We start from the raw sequence: 5493 nt of genomic DNA, 5'->3' as shown, positions 1-5493 counted from the left end.
GCTCAGGGGGGGGGGGAACTGTGAGCTCCTTGAGAAGCGGTGGGCAGGGATCACGGCTATGCTCGGGCAGCCTGGCTGCCCTCTCCTTCTCCTGCTCTCTGTGAAGAAGTGGTTTCTTGCAGCAGGTTCTTGCAGCTGGGGCAAGGGGCCGAGGTTGGTCACCCCAAGAGCTCTGGCTGTCTGGCTTGGGCTGGAGGCGCAGGCAGCTCTGCCCCGCAGGCAGAGGGCAGCAGACCCCAGCCATGTTGCGGTGCTGCCTTAACCTCCTTGTGGCTATATACAAATAATTGCCTTTTATTCCCTGAAGCTTGGCGGACCTCGCTGTTGAAGTTCTTGCAATGATCTTGGCGTTACCCGTGGCTCGGGCTGGGCAAGCCTGGTCCATCCCCGGGTGTATCAGTGTGTGCTGGTTTTGGTTTTCTCTTCCACTGGCTCCCCCAGACGGGGGGGGCGGGGGACGCCACAGCCGTGGTGCCTCTCTGAGGAGGCAGGGGCCAAAATTCAAGACGGCTCCTGCCAATCTCCTTCCAGAAGAGCTGGCTGGTGCCCTGTGTTTTGCCTTATGCTTTTTTCCCTAGAACAGAAGATTATAATCCCCTTGCTCACTTTTGTATTTCATTTACCTAACAAATGTGCCTACCAGTGAAATTGCACTTAGTTCTCAGCAGAAACTGAGGTTTAGCCTCTTTATTTGAAGATAATTCTATGCAGTTATGATTTACCTAATGGACTCTGTCCTATAAATGTGCAAATTATTTTCCAGTTATGTGTCTAATAAATAATGTCTGTGCCTTGGACTCACAGCTATCTGTTCACACCGTTTGGAGAGGTCTCTTGCATGCTGTAAGGTCTGTAAATACGGGAATAATCCTGACACCCCCTCAATCTCGAGATGGAAAATTCATAGATCAAACACAGCCGCTGTACGGTGCTTAATTTAAATCTGTGTAAGTACTTATATTTTAAAATACGTAGCCACCAGTTACGGTTTCTGTCACATCCTTTGCCCCTAGACCTTCCTGTGATTGCCAAAGAAGAGATGCAAATTAAAACTCTATTAAAACTCAAGTGGGTAAAGAATTCTTACACACCCAGTCCATCCTTATTCAGAAGCTGGTGTAAGTAGAGATCCACTTGCCACTGCCTCAACGGGTACAGCTTCATTAGCCTCTGGTGCCGGAGCTGGGCGCCTTCTTATGAGAGTTACGCTCAATAAATCTGTCCAACGTACTCTTTGGGAATGTGGAAACAGCAGGTGAGCCAGCACGGGGTGATGTGGCTGGGGCGGATATGTTGAACATTCACTTGTCCTCTGGGTTTGGTAAGAGCAGGCGGTGGCTGTGGAAGGCAGCACCGGCCCGCTCCGCACGCGGGCAGGATTTGCCCCCCCGGGGGGCTGCAGGGAGAAGGGGGGAGCGGGCAGCCGGAGCTAGCCTGCAGGAGGTTCTGCGGGCGAAGCTGTAGGGATTTGCTGTGCTCTGGCAGCTGCTGCAAAAGGTTATGAGGGCTTAATGTGGGGAGGTACGCTGAGAGTTGTACTGCAGTTGTACTGAAGTTCCAGTTATTCCCAGTTTACCTGGTAGTCGCCCCAGCTGGCATCGCTGCTCCTCTTTCCTCCGAACTCAGTTGTGTTTTCTTTCAGGTTAGGGACTAATCTTGGTCTGTCTCACCAGAAGATGCACTGAGTCCCCGTTCACGGTGTCATTTCCAGTACCGTGCCTTACCATTATTTCAGTAGTGTTCCTTTTGGGTTCCTTTGCAAAGCCGCCAGGTAGCAACTGGATGCCGTGTGGGGCAACAGCGCTGCTGCCTCTTCCCAAGCTCCCGACCCTGCTGCAGCGTGGAGGTTACACAAATCCATATTAATTGCCGCTAATGATATTTTCTTCTTAATCCTTGAGCAGCTCTCATTCAGATCAGGCTCCTTTTGAGGCCTTGAATTCCCTTGCAGCCCTTCACCTTTCTGGAGGATCAGCCGGCTGGTTTGCCTGCAGCACTCCGGGACTCCTCTAGCTGCCCGACTGCTGCTGGAACACGAGCGTCAGCGCTCGGGGGAAGCCTCGTGCCACCTGAAGCCCTGCTGGTGTAGGTTACAGGGGTGGCCACAAAAGCTTTAGCTACGGTAGCTACTAATAAGCATTATCTGGAGGCTGGGGCAGGGGCGCCTGCAGCTCGGCTCCTAGCTTCCCCCCCCACCGGCAGAAGAGAAGTTTTTCATGAACGCTTTCATCTCCTTTACAATACTGAGTGTGCTGCCATGCACAAAGGGGCCTTGGCTCTTGTCTCAGCAGGGATTAGGGCCCATGGTGTTCGGTGCTGCCCTGAAGTGCTTCCAGCCTAGCGGGGAAAGCCGGGCAGGTGGGACCACGAGAAGCCGGCCGTCCTGGCCACGGAGGAGGAGCAGCAGCTTGCCGCAGCCCCTGCCCAATGGCACCTGACAGATGGCTTGTAACCTCCAGGCAAAGCTGTCATTGCTGCAAGGAAGCATTTCTAGACTCTTGCCTAAATCTCCCTCCTGGCAGTTTAAGCCCATTGCTTCTCGCCTTGTCTCCTGTGCACATGGTGAAGATTTGTTTTCCTTGCTTTTGTGGCTGCATGGTTGGAGGCTGGCCCGCCTGCTGTCGCAAATAAGCCTCTGCTGCTGGGATGGGCGCGCACCGTTGGTGCATACGCTTATACGGCTGGGTTAGAGGGTGCCTGCGCCGTGTGGCGAGGCAGGGAAGAGCCGTGGCCCAGAGCAGCCCGGCTGCAGGGACGGCTGAGGCACAGGCTGCTGCAATGCTTCTGGAAAGGGAGCACAGGCTGCTGTAGTGCCTTGGGTACCCCTGTGCCCAGCACCCCGGCTGCTGGCCTGGCCGCCCGTGTTTCCTGGGGTGAGGGGACAACAGGACCCAGGCTTTGTGCTGTCTTTTAATGCCCTGCCCTTCTCCAGCCGGCGGGAGGACCAGATACACTGCTGCTGGCATCTCGGGGCGGATGAAGCACGGTGCTTACCTCATCCTCTGGCTGTATCCGCAGGAGGAGGAGGGGAGGATGGCAGGGGATGACGAGAGGATTACTTACAGCCAGCCTTACGTGAGCCCTGCAGCTCTCCCGTGCTGCTGGGGCGGGGGCGGGGAGGAGGGATAATTTAGAAACACAAGGCTGGGAAAAGAGATTTAATGAGGACATTGAGCTGCTCTCTCCTGCCCACCACCCCCTTTCAGTGCTGGGGGCTCCCCGTTTCCTCCCTCGCGCGTGGACAGGGCTCAAGTGTGCAGCTGGGTCAGTGCCTGCTTATTTCGGCGTAGCATCCCTGGTTAAGCCGTCTCTGAAGCGGTGTTGGGGCGCGCCTGCAGCTCCCCTTGCCCAGCGCTTCGCCATGCAGGAGCTCTGACAGCTCCTGTGGCTGGGGCTGCGTGGGCACCAGCAGCAAGGCCGTGCCCCAAGGCCCCTGAGCTCGTCACCAGCTCGCTCCCGTTTGGGCTGGAGCTGGGCTGGGGACACCCCCTCCCCAAGCTGCGTTCCAAGGCTCGCGGGGCGGGGGACGCAGGATGATTCGGTGCCTGCACTGTTTGAACGATGGTGTGTAGCGTCCCTAGCATCGATGTGCTCTCTAGTACAACTCCTGTGTTATTCCCTCTTGGAATTTGCGTTTCTCCTTGCCCCCTTGCACCTGCTTTGTGGGAACTCCCCTCCCCGGACACAGCAAACCCGTGCTGCCTTGGTAACCTTCTCTACCAGTCCTCCCAGTCCAGCAGCAGGGCTGAGGCTGGGCCGGTCCCTGGCCGCTGTAGCTGGGGGATTACGAGCCCAGGCTCACCGTAACCCTCTTAGCCCGGCCCAGGAGCATGTGTGCCGGCACCGCTCCTGCCCCGCGGCCCCCAAAGCCCTTCCAGGCTCCCGGAGCCCGGCTGTTGTTACACTGCTGCCCTACATACTTCACCGCTGCCCGTTAATTAGCTTGATTGCCATGCAGGCCAGCTGGGCTGCACAGAGCATTCCCACCAGCCTCAGAAAATACCTTTTTTTTTTTGGAAAAAACATACCCGGAGAAAGACACACGGGAGTGGCACCAGCCCAGCGAGGCCGCCAGCCGCTGTCTCCCCATGTGCGGTGAAGCGGGGGCTTGTGATCTGCGCACAGGGGTGCTTTGGTTTTAAATCTGACTGGATCACGTGCATGGGGGTACGGAGGGGGGGACTGGTGCTTTGTGCCTCTGCTTTTGCAGGCTGCCACCTTAGAGCGCTGCTGACGGCATTCGGTTTGGGTATTTTTTTTTCCCTGCCGATACAGTTTTCACGAACAAATCGCTGGGGGAGGGCTCCCTTGGTGGTGCTGGCTGCTGACAACCCCCCCTTTTTTGTGTGCCTTCACGGGTAGACAATTTAAAATCAATTAATACGTGTTGTGCGCCTGCGCGGGGCACGTTACTGCAATAGGAGGGGGCCTGGCACAGCTGAACCCACCGATTTTGTAATCCTATTTAACACACCAACCCCCCCCAAGTGTGCTCGAGAGGGCACGTCGCCTCCCAGGCTGCCGTTAATTATGCTCCAATCCTTTAATTCCCTGCCCGCCACCTCCCTGTCGCTCCCCGGCCGGTGCTGGGGGGTTCCCTGTATCCACGCCTGCTTTTTATGGTGCGGCCCAGCAGTAATTGCTCTGCATTTTTACAAATTAACGTAGGTTTCGATTAAATATTGATTGTCACAAGGCTCGTTCAACAGCTCTTAGGTCTTTGTCAGCTTAAAAGGCCACCTGAGAGCCCACACGGGGCGAGCCCAGCCCCAGTGGCAGCCCGGAGTATTTTGCGATGAGCCTTCCATTGCCTTTCCTCCAAGAGAACAGAAAAGCGTTTGCCCCTTGGCCTGTCCCGCTCTGGTCCCGTTCCTCCCCACCCCTGTGCTGGGCTCCCCTGCTCCCGCACATCACTGCGGCTCTTTCCCCTCGCCGCCATCCTGCTGATGGTGGGTTTACAGCAGAGATGAAAAGCCAGCGACTGGTAAGGGCCGGTGAGTCTCTCGGCCTCCCCAGGTACCTGTCGAATGCTTTCATTTTTTTTTAATGAAGAACGACTTTGCTGTCCCGGGCAGGAACCGTCCCGAGCGAGCGACAGCAGCGAGGACGGGGGTGTCCGTGGGTTATCTCAAGGGACTCACGCTTTGACTCCCATTATTCGCAGGGGCTCACAAGTTCTCCCAGCCATTCAGTGTGACCCCTGGCAGCTTTAGCGAACCCGTCCCAGCGCTGCTGGGCCTCAGCCTCACTGCTGGCAAAGGGGTGCAGGCCCAGCTGGGTGAATGCAGTTATAGTTACATGTCTGCAAAGCTCAACTTCCAGGCTGCCTCAGCGTGGCTGCCCCAGCCCCTTGGGGTCCCAGTCTCCGTGGGTCCCCCTGGAGCCCCTCCTTGGGGCTGAAACGCCGGTGGCAGAGCAGCAAAGCTGCTCTCGGCGGTGCTGTGCAGCTCACGCGTGCCTGCCCTGCTCTGGAAGCACGTGCTGGCGGCGGGG

Source organism: Egretta garzetta, unplaced genomic scaffold (genome assembly GCF_000687185.1).
Source record: "Egretta garzetta isolate BGI_Z169 unplaced genomic scaffold, ASM68718v1 scaffold7, whole genome shotgun sequence".
Classification (NCBI taxonomy): domain Eukaryota; kingdom Metazoa; phylum Chordata; class Aves; order Pelecaniformes; family Ardeidae; genus Egretta; species Egretta garzetta.
Note: the sequence above shows the minus strand (reverse complement) of the source record.